We start from the raw sequence: 16,360 nt of genomic DNA on the forward strand, positions 1-16,360 counted from the left end.
TCTCCTAAAGAAACAGAGATTACTGTATAACAGGTGTAAAACAAAGCATAGGGCTAGATAGAGAGATGCTGAATGCAATGCATTTGGCTATCAAGAGAGGAGCAATGCTTGATGCTTTCAGTGACTACCATAGCAGAATATTGTCAAATGACATTTCACAAAATCCAAAGAAATTTTGGTCATAAAGACTGTAAGTGACACCAAAGTTAGTGTCCAGTCCCTAGCGAATGAGACAGGAACTAAAATTGAGGGTGCTAAGCAAAAGCTGAAATGCTTAACTCATTTTTGAAATGTTTCCTTACAAAGGAAAACCCAGGAGAACTGACCCAAATTAATCATCATATGGCTGACAGGATGAATGAAATAAGTATTAGTGTCAGTGATGTTGAGAATCAATGGAAATTGCTAAAACTGAACACAGCTCCAGGCCCCTTGGAATCGCTGCCAGATTCTGTACTGAATTTGCATCTGAGTTAGCCCCTCTTCTAACTATAATCTGTCATAGATCCTCAAACAAAGAACCGTACCCAGTTCTTGGAAAAAGGCACAGGTCACACCTGTCTACAAGATGGGTAGTAGAAGTGATGCAGAAAACTACTGTGCAATATCCTTGACATTGATTTATTGTAGAATCTTAGAATATATTCTGAGCTCAAACATAATGAGGTATTCTGAATAGAATGACCTCCTCCATGCCAACCAGAATGGATTTTGAAAACATTGATCATGTGAAAGCCAACTCTCACTTTTTTCACATGACATACTGAAAGCTTTGGATCAAAGCAACCAGTTAGACACAGTGTTTCTTGATTTCTGAAAAGCATTTGACTCAGTATTGCACCTGTGCTTATTGTGAAAAGTATGATCAAAAGGGGTATCAAGTGAATTTTGTGACTGGATTGAGGACTTTTTGGTAGGCAGGATACAGAATGTTAATTTGGATGGAGAGTAATAGAAATAACTTTGGGTCTGTCTCAGGGAAGTGTGTTGGGATCCTCGTTGTTTGTGCTGTATGTTAATGACATTGCAGACAATATTAATAGTAAAATCAGGCTTTTTGCAGATGGTGCAGTTATCTATAATGAAGTACTATCCGAGAGAAGCTGTATTAATATTCAGTCAGCTTTTGATAAGATTTCAATATGATGCAGAGATTGCCAACTTCCTCTAACATTCAGAAATGTAAAATACTGCACCTCACAAAACGAAAAAACATGGTACCTTATGACTATAATATCAATGAGTCACTGCTGGAATTGGCCAACTCATACAAACACCTGTGTTACACTTTGCAGGGATGTGAAACGGAATGCTCACATAGGTTCAGTTGTGGGTAAAGCAGGTGGTTTTGCACCTGGTTTATTGGTTTATTGGTAGAATACTCGGGAAGCACAATCAGTCTATTGTTTACAAATCACTCATGTGACCCATCCTAGAATATTACTGAAGTGTGTGGGACCTGTACCAGATAGGAATAACAGAGAAGGGCAGCATGAATGGTACACATTTGTTTAATCCATGGGAGAGTGTCACTCAAATACCTCAGGAACTGAACTGACAGACTCTTGAAGACAGACGTAAACTATCCCAAGAAAGTCTATTAACAAAGTTTCAAGAACTGGCTTTAAGTGATTACTCTAGGGATGTACTACAATCCTCTATGTGTTGCTCACACAGGTATCATGAGGACAAGGTTAGAATAATTACTACATGCACAGAGGCATTCAAACAATCATTCTTCCCAAGTTCAATATGTGAATGGAACAGGAATAACATTAATAACTGGTACAATGGGGTGTGCCCTCTGCCACACACCTCACAGTGGTTTGCAGAGTAGATGTAGATGTAGATCTCACTTATTGAAAAACCTTTTTTTTTATTTTGCCAACTTTTCAATCTAAAAGCACTACCACTGGTTACTTCTTCTTCCATATCAGGAATCTTGCTTTTAAAGGCATCTTTTGTAATAGCAATTCCTGAATTTTCAACAGCCATAATCTTCAGACTGTATTTCATTGGTAATTTTGCTAACAGTAATGACCCAATCCATTCATCATTAATTCCCAAAGCAGCTCCACACAACTTTTGACCACTTGATTTATAGAGCTTGTCAGTGAATTACAGTATTCTAGATGTGTTGATAGTAATTCCCTCAATAAGTTTATTTTTCTGTAAAACCAAATTCATAAAACAATGATTTCAGTTTTTGCCATAAACCCACTGTCATTTCTGCTTCTTTTATGTGAGTCTATGGATGTGGACCAATTGTGAGAATTATTTCTTTGGCCTTGGCATCTTCTGTTGTAACTACTTCTGAGATACATTTTGCCAGTCCTTCAAGAAGAAGCATATTCTCAATTGCAAACAGCCAATCTCCATAGTTATCACATCTTTACACACATTAATCAAACAATTTGTTGCTATATTTGTTGAGTAAAACAGTTTTTCTTCTGAAAAACAGCACATTGTGGACTTCAAACAACAGCACATTATTCCTGATATTTTAGTTGGTGGTTACTTTGGTAGTTGAGCCCATAACCTGTTGACGATTTTGCCACAGACTGAGGATTCTCTCATTATTTAGTTGTATTGAGAACACTGATAGACATTACTTAACACTTTATTAAAATTCTTGATGTAAAAAAGGGCTTGCATATTTTACTGCACTGCACAGTTTACATCACTGGTTTCATACACTATGTGATCAAAAATATCCAGACACCTGGCTGAAAAAGACTTACAAGTTCATGCCACCTTCCATTGGTAATGCTGGAATTCAATGTAGTGTTGGCCCACCCTTTACCCTGATGACAACCTCCCCTCTCACAGGCATACATTTAGTCAGGTGCTGGAGTTTTCTTGGGGAATGGCAGCCTATTCTTCATGGAGGTATCAATGTTGGTCAGTGAGGCCTGGCACGAAGTCAGCATTCCAAAATGCTCCAAATGTGTTCTGTATGATTCAGGTCAGGACTCTATGCAGGACAGTCCATTACAGGGATGTTATTGTCATGAAACCACTCTGCCACAGGCCGTGCATCATGATGATGTGCTCAATCGTGTTGAAAGATGCAGTTGCCATCCCCAAATTGCTCTTTGACAGTGGGAAGCAAGAAGGTGCTTAAAACATCAATGTAGGTCTGTGCTGTGATAGTGCCATGCAATACAACAAGGGGTGCAAGTCCCCTCCATAAAAACATGACCACACCATGACACCACCACCTCCGAATTTCACTGTTGGCACTACACATGCTGGCAGATGACGTTCACTGGGCATTCGCCATATCTACACCCTGCCATCAGATGGCCACATTGTGTACCATGATTCATCACTCCACACAATGTTTTTCCACTGTTCAATCATCCAATGTTTATGCTCCTTACACCAAGCGAGGCGTTGTTTGGCGTTTACCAGCATGATGTGTGGCTTATGTGCAGCTACTCAATCATGAAATCCAAGTTTTCTCACCTCCTGCCTAGCTGTCACAATACTTACAATGTATCCTGATGCAGTTTTGAATTCCTGTGTGATGGTATGGAGAGATGTTTGCCTATTACACATTATGACCCTCTTCAACTGGCAGCGGTCTCTGTAAGTCAAGAGACGAGGTCGGCCTGTACGCTTTTGAGATTTACATGTCCCTTCATGTTTCCACTTCTCTGTCACATTGGAAACAGTGGATTTAGGAGTGGGTAGGAGCGTGGAAATCTCATGTACAGACGTATGACACAAGTGACACCCAATTACCTGACCATGTTCGAAGTCCATGAGTTCAGTGGAGTGCCCCATTCTGCACTCTCACAATGTCTAATGACTACTGAGGTCACTGATATGGAGTATCCTAATATGAAAAATGTATGTTTTGGAGGGTGTCCAGATACTTTTGATCACATTATAAAGTGCAAATATGAAGACACAAAATAAAAGAGAAGATACAAAAGATCACAGTTCACAGCATATTCAGTGACACCATAGATAGCCATTTAAATGCTTTGACTAATTTTTATGATTATACAAATATTATCAAGCCTAATAGAGAAATTCAACATTTATGAATGTGGATAACATTCTCTTCAAAGTTAATAACTAGTTCTCTACAAATGACCAGTTACTGAACTTGTATAAAATAGAATATATCCATTTCTGTGCTGTACACCCTGATCATTCCTTTAGAAATAATTCATGAGGGTAAATCAATAAATGAAAAGGAATATATTGTAAAATGTTAGGCGTTTATATTGATGAGAATCTGAATGTTACAGATCTCCTTAAACACCTGAACTCTGCAACTTTAGCACTATGGATATCATCAGAATTTAGAAATGAAAGCTGACATATTTTCTATCAATAATATGTTATACCATCATATTATGGGGTATTATTACAGAGAAAAAAGTTGTTGCATGGCATTGTGTTATTAGCATAAGATTGGTGTCCTCTTTAGAGACCCTTGTATGCAACTGTTTAAGCAATTGGCCATGCTCATAACAGCCTCATTGTACATTACTCTCTTACAAAATATGTTTTCATTAATCAATCATAGTTCAAAAGCATCAGTACTATTCTTAAATTGAACATAGTGTTGTCAAAACAATGTCTACCATGTTGGTATACTTTTCATTGAAAGTGTACTATAGTTGTAAAACTAACTCATCCCACATCATAGTGAGAGATTATAATTATGATCCATGAAACACACCAATAACTAAAATAATGTCTCATTCATGATGAAGTGATCACATGTGGAACACAAGCCCAAATTGGGGAAGGGTGAGAAAGCAAATTAGCTAGCCCTTTGAAATGAACCATCCTGGCATTCATCGGAAGTGAACCTAAATTTCGATGACAGGTCTGGGATTTGAACTGCCATTCTCCCAAATACAAGCTCGTTGTCTCCCCACTCATCCACCACAGATGGTGTATGCTTTTTTTTTTATTGATTATCTACCCTCATTATTGTTACTGTGCTTTATTTTACAAGAATCAGTTGTCAGTAGCACACATGGTAGAACAAGAATTACCTCATAATTCTACCATAATTCCCTGAACACAGCACAATGCATTGAAACACAGCACTCACCAATGAATACCATTGTGCTACAGCACACAGTATTGTTTAATCAAGAAGGCAGTCACAGACAACACACTACAAAACTCACTTGAAGTCTAACATATTCTACTGTTTCATAATTAGAGACCAAGGTAAAATGTGTGCACTGTAGTTCCAGCACAGCCACATAATCTTTAATGTATCTAGGCAATGACAACTGGTGAGTACCTCAAGAATAAATGGTCACACATTTATTTTGTGTCAGTGTTGGAGACAATTGGGCTACCTTGTACATTTTCTCTTTTTCTTTTCCACAGGGAATTCTTGTATATTATTGGATTGTTAGTCCATTGCTAGTTCACTGCAAGGCACCAGATTATTGTAATGAATCAGTATATGGTCCCAATCATGTTATGTGTTCCACTCAGGTAAAAGTCAATGTTTATTCTGTTAATAGTTTTGTTTCAAATTTTGGAGAGTGTGGAAAGTGTAGACATGCACCTTGAAACCATCTAAAATAACATTTGAGTTTAATATATTTTATGTATGCTGTGCTCCACAGCTAATAATGACTCAAAGAAAGTGTGGCACAAATAAACACTCAACAGATACATTATTTACACTAGTTTTTGAGCTCTTACTCTTTCTCTAACAAAAGTATGCATATTCACACACACATGTGAATTTGAATGTGTGTACTTTTGCTAGGGAAAGACCACGAAATTGAAAGACGGTGTAAGTATTATATTCTGTTGAGTATTTCTATGTGCCACACAGAAGTCAGCTGTTGGTTAATTTATGGAGAGTTATTTTTATAGAATGTCATAAGCTGACTTTTATTTGCTACTAGTTTTGAGCAATCTGATCACCAGTAGGCAATATAAAAAGTGTTATTGGATCAGTAATATGATGACACCAATAATAAAAATAAATTTATAAGAAACCATTATGATTCAATGTCATTCAAATGGTAAAATGTATTTATATGTTCATACTCCAATGTTGATTTTCACACACTCTGTGGTTCTCTGAAGTTTGCTTACTGGATGTCCATTTAATATTTGCTACTGTTCTGTGGAATGCACTACATAGCAGTAATGATTCAATATAAGCTGCAATAACAAATTTAATGTTTTGTAGTGATGAAAAAGTAGTTTGAAACAGGTAGCAATTAAGGGTTTGTTGATTAGCATGTCGTGATGTTAAGGGGATCGAGATGTTATGTATGGTAATATCGAACCCAACGTTAAGTATTCGCTTGTTTATAATGAATTAACTTTATTTTGATCATGTCAGTACAAACACATCCGCTCGAATACAGAGTTCGGAACACACTGTGATCAACAATTTTCAAAGAAGCTCATTCTCAAAGATGAGGCGGTCGACTCTTGCAATCGATAACCACCACAGCTCCCCCAATGGTAGTGCGGAGCATGGTAAAGATGATGAGAGGCATATGTGCACCCAGATGATGGCGCAGGTGCGCGTGACTGATCATGTCGTGGCAGGCACTAGCGCAAGACGCGATCGGACCGTTTCTCGATGTCTTGGTAGGCACGACCAGTGTAGGGAAGGAGGCACAGAAGGCGTCTACAGGTTGACTGTGTCATGCTGCTGATGGGACGGTGGGAGCAGAAGGCAGTGGCATGTTGGTGGGGAGAACATCGTTGTGCCGAGACCGTGCAGCGCAGCAGGGTTTTGATCTGATCAAAGGCGCGGGGTGCTTCGAAGATGTGATGTGATGTATTGCCAAAGTATTTGCCGATGAGCACCGCGGTAAGTGCAACGTGTCCAGTAACAGTTTGTTATTGGCCGTATGACATAAAGGAGCAAGCATGCTGTGACTTAACAGGTTGCATAAGAGGTGCCAGATGAGCAACACTCACAGTAATGACGGAGTTGTAGAGGTGCTTGATGTCACAGCAGGGGATAAAACAGCAAGCTGCACATGACTGACCTTGCCGGCGGATGACTTCAGTGTAGACGGAAGCGTCACCTCACTGTCAGAGTCCATGGACAGTGAGTGTGTTACAGCGGTAGATGGCAGGATGTTCCTTTTGGAGTTGATCGTGTCGGTGTTTTGATGTGCGAAACAGCCGTGATCGAAGGTTGAGGGGGGTGGCCAGGAGCCCTGTGCATGAGGCATGGCAACGGTGAGAGGTGATGGAAGGCGAAAGTGGTCGGCGAAACCATGTTCGGAGCAGGAAGGCGATGAGATGTAATGTGAACATGAAGAAGTTGAATCGGCAGATGAACTACTGGTTCGTGGTGGAGAGGTGACACAGTTCGATGGAACTGGAGCTGCGTGTGTGTCGCTGTCAGCGCTGTGGTCGAGTCGTAAGGCTGCAAGCTGCTCGTGCAAAACTGCTTCATGGTCGTGTGTCGGAGCGGAAAGATGCTCACTTGTCGAAGCAGAAACGGCAGATGTGTTGGTCGCACATTGTGGAGGTAGTGAAGAGGGGGGCAAAGTAAGCGGCACTGGAATGTGGCTGGTTATTCCATGCTACAGAAATGAATTGTCTGGAACTACCAAGGAAAGATGGCAGCGGCATAAATAAGTTGCTTGTATCACATCACTAATGTAGAATTTCCACTTGAGGTGTCGCAATCATGACAGTTGTGACATCTGAGACATAGATCCATGTAGCATGATCGTCAGGCTATTAGTTGTAGCTGGTAGTAATGGTGAAGGATCGTCAGCAGTCGGAGGCAGAACAATGACAGGAGCATCTTGTTGCATGTCATGCTCGGTCGGTGTTGGCTGCAGCATATGTAACTGATCTTGTACTAACAAGTTGTATGTTGCAATTTGCTCACGTAGCTGTTGCAGTTGTTCAGGCGAAAATGTATGCTCGGCCGGTGTCGGCTGCAGCATATGTAACTGATCTTGTACCAACAAGTAGTGTTTCGCAATTTTCTCACGTAGCTGTTGCAGTTGTTCAGGCGAAAATGTATGTCGTGAAGCAGTCTGCTGTGCATCACTGAGTAAGATGAGGTGGAAATCAGAATCTGTCTCTATCAAAGGGTAACCTGGCATACAAGACAAGGTCGGCAACACAGTATTGACGTAACAGTTCGAGTAGAAGAGATCGTGTGTGCGATTGCAAATGTAAAACTCAGTACTTGGCGGCGGCAGAGTGAGAACACGTTCACTGCTGTATGAAGCATTAATAAGGCTGAAATTGTCTTCTGGGGTGGGTGAATAAGTTGCAGGCACGATCAAGTAGTGAACGGCCAGGTGGTAAGCGTGCATAGTGTTGGCGAGTTGTTGACAAGATGCGGGTGCGGTAGGCGTGGCAGGATCATATGTCGTGCAGCTGTTTGTTTTGACTGGGCCGAGTTCAGTGAACCAGCAGGCGGCAGCCGTGATGTCGCTGTCGGTAGCGGTCGAGCAGAGTTGGTGTGGCTCGGGTGCTGAGTAGAGGGAGGCGTGACACATCCAGTGTTGCACTGAGAAACAGCCAGCATTGTTGTCAGTGAAATTGGTGCATTGTTGTTGATTGATAGGATGTCCTTGATGAAACTGTTCCTATGAATTCGACCAGGCATGCGATTTAGCGGTAGTTTGGAGTTTGTGCGAACTGGGATTTGCAACATAGTCCCTGTTTGTTCCAGTCCATTGTTTGGCATGATTGTCTGGTATCGAAGCACTGCACAAAGTTAATTCATTACACAAAAGCAAATCAAAATTGTCCAAATTAATTGGTGAAGGAGCACTGCACTGTCCGGAAGTGAAATTACCAACGCGTTGAGCGGGTTTCGACGGATGACGTGTGTGCCTCGGTCACATTGTTGATGTGTGAGAAGATGAAAGTTACCAAAAAGCACAATTCACACAGGAGTCAGGAATTTACACACTAATTACACTTCCTGGACACTGCATCCAGATGCGGCACGATACGAAGTTGATGGACGTAGAAATCCAACAAAGGGTTGCTGCGTTGTTTGTCCATGGTGATGTTCCAGTACACATTTCTGGCATCATAAGCTGCATTCATGAGCATCAGGGTCACCAGTGTGAGGGTCGAGATGTTATGTGCAGTAATATTGAACCCAACATTAAGTATTCACTCGTTTACGATGAATTAACTTTATTTGGATCATGTTTGTACAAACACATCTGCTCAAATACAGAGTTCGGAACGCACTGTGATCAACAGTTTTCAAAGAAGTTCATTCTCAAAGATGAGGTGGCCAACTCTTGCAGTCGATAAATGCCAAAATGTTATATAAAAATGGCTTTTTTTAAACATTAGTGTACATTTATTAAGTGAAATAATCACAAGGGGTAATGTAACTGTTGAGTTACAATGTCACACAAGTCTTTTTAAAGCCTGCAAGGTCTGCAGTTGTGTAGATATCACATATTTTCTACACTTGCTTGGCCAAATCAAGTACAGTGTTGTTCATATAAACCTGATCTACTTTAATTTGAACCAATAATGGGAGAGATGTGCAATTTTGGGAAGTGATAATACACAACTGGGAGATTTCATCATACATACATACATACACACAGAGTAAAAAAAAAAGTTCAAATGTGTGTGAAATCTTATGAGACTTAACTGCTAAGTTCATCAGCCCCTAAGCTTACACACTACTTAACCGAAATTATCCTAAGGACAAACACACACACCCATGCCTGAGGGAGGACTCGAACCCCCGCCGGGACCAGCCGTTACAAAGTCATCATAGCAAATGTTGGAAATGCTCCCCCAACACCATCAATGCACAACTGTATTCATTTCACCATATTCTGTGATGTTCTGTGAAGTGTATCCTTGCCAATGTTGTTTATTTCATGTGTAATGGCCTCACGAAGTTCTGAAGTTTCCCATGGTCTTTTGTTGTATATTTGGTTTTTAAGATCCCCCATAAGATAAAAATCCATTGGTTACACCAAATGCAAATTCTTTGAGATTATTTGGTCACAAAAGAAACTGGTTACAAGTTGCAAGGAAGCATTAGACATGTCACATGATCCTCCATCTTGTTGGAAATAACCTTCTGTGAGCTTGATGTCATCCGGCTGCTCCACAAATGTGTTAAAGATATTGAAGATGGCCAATAAACTGTAGTGTCTATGACTGTATCAAAGAAAATGGGGTCTACAATCCTGGAAACTGATACCACGCACCGCAGTCCAACCTTCTGATCATGCAATGGTGTTTTGCGGATGATTTGGGGGTTTACACCAGCCCAGTGTTTGCTGTTTTGTGTGGCGATGTAACATGACAGATGGAACCATGCCTTAACAGTAAAACAACTCGACAGTAATGCAGTCTTTTATCATGATCAGCATGAATCATGTGCACTCTTATGGTTGCAATGCCAATTTCTTCACAGCTATCTGACATGTGCTATATCAAATGCCTGTCTCCTGGATCAATCAACCCAATGATTTCCTTGAAGAGTTTCCATGTTAGTAACCTCTGCACCCAGTGATGGTCTACATGTGTCACTGTCACTGTTTAGTACACCTTTTGTCTCCAGCTCCCTTACAGTGAAGAGAACTGTTGCTTTTGTTGGAACATCACAATACTGAAATCTCTCCAAAATGCCCATTGTGTTGTAACCAATGAGTCTGTCTTCCAGTATGTTTTCACAAATAAAAACCCATTCTAGAACTGTGTACTGCATGTTTCTGCCAGCTAAAGACTGCAAATGAATCACTAATTTGCTCATTATTGTCATGTGGCCTGCAGTGCACACTCACAGACTTCACAAATTGTTACTGACGGGGCTATGAATGAACTAACATGAGCCAAGGAAACACAACATTATACCGAACAAAGGATCTCATGCACAGAAACATCAGTTGACTTCCCAACAATGGCTGGTACTTCTGATTCTCCCACAGTTACTGAGATCATTAAAACAACTTTCCCATTTCTTCTAGCTTATGACACATTGAAATAGTTCAGGTTTATGTTGATCATCCTGTACTTTTTATTAAAATTGCCACTTACTAGATACAGTGCATTATTAATTGTTTTTTATTTTTAGACACTAAATGAACTCTGATTGATGAAGCCATAAAATTAGGAAACCATCTTCCTGTTTGTAAGAGATAAAATGAAAAACTATTACAGAGAAGGCAATGATGCTAATGTGATGAGATATGGAAACACAGTCCAGCCTCCTAAATAGGCTTTATAGCCAAGAACCTCTGGCTACTGCACTGAGAAGGCCGTGTGTGACATAAGGCTATACACCCAACATTGTAAATGTGTATTCTGTCAGAATGAGAGAGCAGAGAAATCTGAGTTTTAATGTCATACAGTTGCATGAACCTTTAAGTTTGTGCATATAGTGAAAGATTTTACATTTGTTTGGATTAGTCATAACTGTAAAAATGTTAAAAGGAACATAGTACTGATATGCACAAGAGTGCTAAGCACAACTGTTCTGAAGAGGCACACATTTTTACACAGATTTACAGATGAATTTTGTGGCATGAAAGGGTCACCAGAACAGAATTACTTAAATTCTCCACAAAGAAATGGAATAATACTGTGACAGAAAGGGTCTGTCATAAATCATTCTATACATCATTCATGATACAACAAATATGATTTAAAAAAAGACTAAGACACTTAAGGAATATTCCACATAATAACATAAACATTTAAATGTGCCTTTATCCTTGTTTTGGTTTAGTGTATAAATATTTGTTGAAAATTAATATAAGCAATGATTATTGAACAATTTGAGACAGAAAAATAGCTGAAGTTGAAAAATTACAAATCTTCAAGAGCATCAGTGTTATTTTAAATTTTTTTTTTAACACAAGCTAGAATTATAATAATTAATTATACACTGTAAAATAAGAGATTGTAGACCAATGCAATTTATTTATTTATTTATGCGTTTATTTTACATGGAAAGGCTTACTGCCTTTACGCCTTCCCTTGCATTTCTTTTAGAAATTCTCATTACAGATCACATTAAACAAGGGAAAGAAAGTAATATTTCAGTAATTTTAGAGGTATAGATAAGCTAATAATTACAATGGCAGAAAAATCAACAATGATCCTAATTATTCAGATAATGATGGGCTTGTGGTGGATCTATGTATTGAGTAATGTGAAATATCTGTACTAAGATCTTTGCCTTTACTTAGGAGTCATGCAGTCTTTTGTTTACTGTGTAACTGGGCAGTTGATTTGTTTAAAAGTGTTACTTAAAATAAAGCATTATTAAATTAAAGTGGAGTTTTGGATGTTATTTCACTATGAAAACTGCCCGAACCCACACTGGTGACCCTGTGTTATATGTTTTTGGTGAACTTCCGTGGTTCAGGCAATTTTCATGTACAAAATAACACAGGGTAATGTAGCCGACAACAATGAATGCTATGACACCGAAACTTACCATCATATCATCGCCTGTGCTTGTTTCCCCCTCTCCGATTTGCCACCATGGTGCTTCAAATTTTGTGAAATTTGAAAACTGTTAACAATTTGTTTCATCATCAGTACAATTTGCTCAACAAACAGTGTGCACAATGAACATTGCTTCAATAGTTTCTATGCTGCATGGACATTTCCTAGGACATTTTACACATCGTGCCACTCCATGAAGTGGCTTTTCTGTGCATGAACATTCTGTAATGTTGCATGACCCATTTGTTATGTTTCTGAGCTGAACCCACAATCCAGGCCGCTGGATTTCCACCATGATGCCATACTGCCAATATATACTCATAATCTCATCTGATTCAATGACAATCCACAAGTATTCAAGCCAGTGCAATAGCAGCAGTGCATGAATAGCGAATCTGGTACTCCTACATTGAGAATTTTTAGTGCACCTGAACATGTAAACAGTGTACAGTGCACTAAGTCATGCATTCTGAATTTTTTGACAACCACAGTTGTTTCTGCCACACCAAACGTGTCTGCTACTGTGCCCGCCTCGCCAGTTTATATCCATGTACCTCAAGGACAGTATAAAGTGGTATTCCCAGATATGGCACCAGCCTCTACAGTCTTAACAACTTTGTCAGTTTTGCTCCATCTGCTCTGCCATCTTTCTCAGGATGATTACCACAACTACCACCACTTACTAGGAGCATTCTGAAGACGCGGTTTTCTCTAGTGACCAGCATTCTGAACATTCGTGGCATCCTATCCAATGAAGCATGGTTCATCTCATTCCTCCAACTTTACACAAGCATATGGATTTGACATCTGATCTCATTCTTGGAACACCAAAAGAGGGACTTCTACAATCATGCAAAATCCAAAATTCTAAAATGACTGTCAAGAACCCCACAAGAGGCAATACATCACACAGTGCAGGAAGTATTGCTCAAAAAGCCCACACTGTCTCAACTTTGGTGAAAGATTAGAGCACTAATTGACTCTTCAGTCCTATCAGATGAAGCACTGTGGTCACCCTGGATGGTTAAAATACTCTCAGCCATCCAACAACAACTCATAACACATGCTACTGACTTGCTACTCATCTCAGACATAAATTTCAACCAGAATTTGTTTTGTTTGGGATGCTTAACATGGCTGACATCATTGAAACTGCTTAAGGCATAGGCTTTCTTGACACTACAGACTGTCTCCAGATCTATCTACAGCCATACTGTTACAACATTCCCCTGACCAACAGATCAAGGGCTTCTTCATGGCAATGCCACACATTCGAGAGTGATGATTGCTGCCTCTCTGCCACAGGTAGCTGAACTCATAAGTCTCACTTCTGACCTGACAAATTCATTGTGCCAACTGCTCAACCTGTAACTTGACATCGCAGCTCTACACATGGCAAATGTGGTGCTGCTAGCACTCATCAATAACATATCAGCAGTGCACTCACATCGACACCCATTACTATGGAACATGTTGTGCAGCCAATCTTGCAACTACTGGTACAGTCTCGGCCATCACCAAGAAAGTTCATGTTGAACTGGCGTCTTGCTCTCACCATAAGCAAACTTCTTCCTCCACAACAGAGGATTCAATGATGTATCTGCTGCTGAGGCAGACAATGCCACTTTGCACCAGATGAGTGAGTGAGCTATGCAGCTACCTCAACTGCTCCCACTGAGCCTATAGAAGCCTGCACCATCGCACCCTCTGCTGATGTGGACACTGCCCACACCGCACTCAAGAGGAAGCACTCTTCACAGCCTTTACTGCCTACATTTCAGGTCAGTCCTTCTCTGTCTAATAGATGTTGTCCCCCGCCCTGGAGTGCCTGATGTGACTTCAAATCCATTGAGGGAAACCTTTATTACCTATGGTACTTACAACAGGCTACATGCCACTGAAGGACATCCTGTCCATGCAAAAGTGTGCTGCTCTTTGGCTAAGAGACTTCGTACTGCCAAAGAGTGCATTTAGGAAGTATTTACATTGACCATCATTCCCTTGTCAATGCACTACATAACCCTACCAGTGATCTTCCTCCATGTCACTTTTGGCATATGGACTTCCTCAGTCAACATATGACAGTAACAGTAATCAGTTTTATCAACTGGCCTGAGGTGCAGTCGCTAACTACAAACAACTTCACCTCCATTCATGTCTTACCATGCTCTTTCCCTGGTGTAATGCAACCGATCCTTGGTGATGTGTCGACAAACATACCACAGCCATATGCACCTCTTCCCCTTTGCCAGACCATCTTTTCTTCACTACATGGACTAGCTCATCTGATCATCAGAGTGATGCTTTGGCTCGTCACTGAACATTTTGTCTGATTGGCCATCAAGAAAGATGCTGTGAGTGGGCGCGAGCATGCGTATTGTGCCAGTATGTTAAAGTTGGTCAGCATTCTCAACTGCCTCTTGGTCACTTTGAGATTCTGAAGGGACATTTTGAACATGTACATATGGACTTCACCAGCCCCCTCCCCTCCCCTAATGGCCGCTGCTACATTGTGTTAGTCATTGATTGAATAATGAGGTTGGTAGAGGCAGTCCTTTTGAAAGATATCTTGGCAGATACTGTGGCTTGAGCATTCATTACCTGCTGGCTCTCCCATTTTGCCTGCCCTTCATCTATCACCATGGATCAGGGCTGCCAGTTCGAATCTTTCCTCTTCAACCACTTGTGGGTTCCATGTGATGCCAAGTCATACTACCTGCTGAATTTGTTGACGACTCTAATACTACTGCCAACAAGGTACTGCCATCTCTAGGCAAGCAAGTTTGCTGTCATATCTCGTAGATGTGCATACCACAGCCTCGGGCACACACATGCCCACAAATTTTTCTCCACGAAGACCATACAAGCTCTGACTTTACTATGTTGCAAAATGACATTGTCCATTTGGCCTTAATTCCACCATATTCAAGGCCTCACCAAGTTCTTGTTGATCAGAAAATACAATGATGATCATGCTAAATGGCAAACCACAAACTATCTCCCTACAATGGGTTAAACCGACGTTGGTTCTTGCCAGCCACATCTGAGGTGATGAGGACTCAGAGCTCACCCCAAGTGTAGCCACAACAAGTAACTAGCAGTGAAAGTGCTGCGTGTGACGAATCAGTCATACCTTTCTTTTCACTGCCCACACCTTCTACTGCCACAGCTACATTCACTGTCACCATCTCTGCATGCCCTATCTAGAATATTTCCTTGCAACATCATGAAGACTATTTGTTTGTTATTTATGCACCACCTTATGCCCTCGGAGACTCTTGACTGTAACCTAACAGTCATCTGAGTTTTCCAGTTACCTACTGATCTTATAGATGGCTGTCTTCGAGCTTCCATCAGTGAGGACAGTCTGCTTACAAGTTATGTCCAATGTGATCAGCCACAGCCCTTGCAACCTACACTTATCCATGTCCCACTCCCCCAAGCCGGCCAATCTCTGCACCAACCAGCATGGTTACCAGATTATGTCATGTCCTCACTTCCCTCCGTGCAAGCATGGAAGATGCCAGGACTTGAAGCACAAGTGGGGAATTGCTGAAAGTGCCACATGTGACTGCAGACACCAACAACAAACAATAGACCACATAGTCACAGAGTGTCCCCTACGGAAATATGCTGGAACTCTGACCAGCATACATGAGGTCTCTGAGGAAGCAATCTCCTGGCTGGATACTTTAGATATTAACATATAGTTTTTATTACAACTTGAAGCTCTGTTTGTCAATATTACTGTTTGTAAAAACCACATTTTCTCTTTTACATGTAACTCACTCTAGTGTTTTTATCCATATGTATATTATTGATTTATCAATCTAATCTAAGACTTTTATTACCATAAATGAATGTAATCTATTTTATATGTAGTATATGCATATTGTGTTACCAGTAACATCATTGCTGTTCAATT

The sequence above is a fragment of the Schistocerca serialis genome, chromosome 2 (assembly GCF_023864345.2).
Source record: "Schistocerca serialis cubense isolate TAMUIC-IGC-003099 chromosome 2, iqSchSeri2.2, whole genome shotgun sequence".
Lineage (NCBI taxonomy): Eukaryota > Metazoa > Arthropoda > Insecta > Orthoptera > Acrididae > Schistocerca > Schistocerca serialis.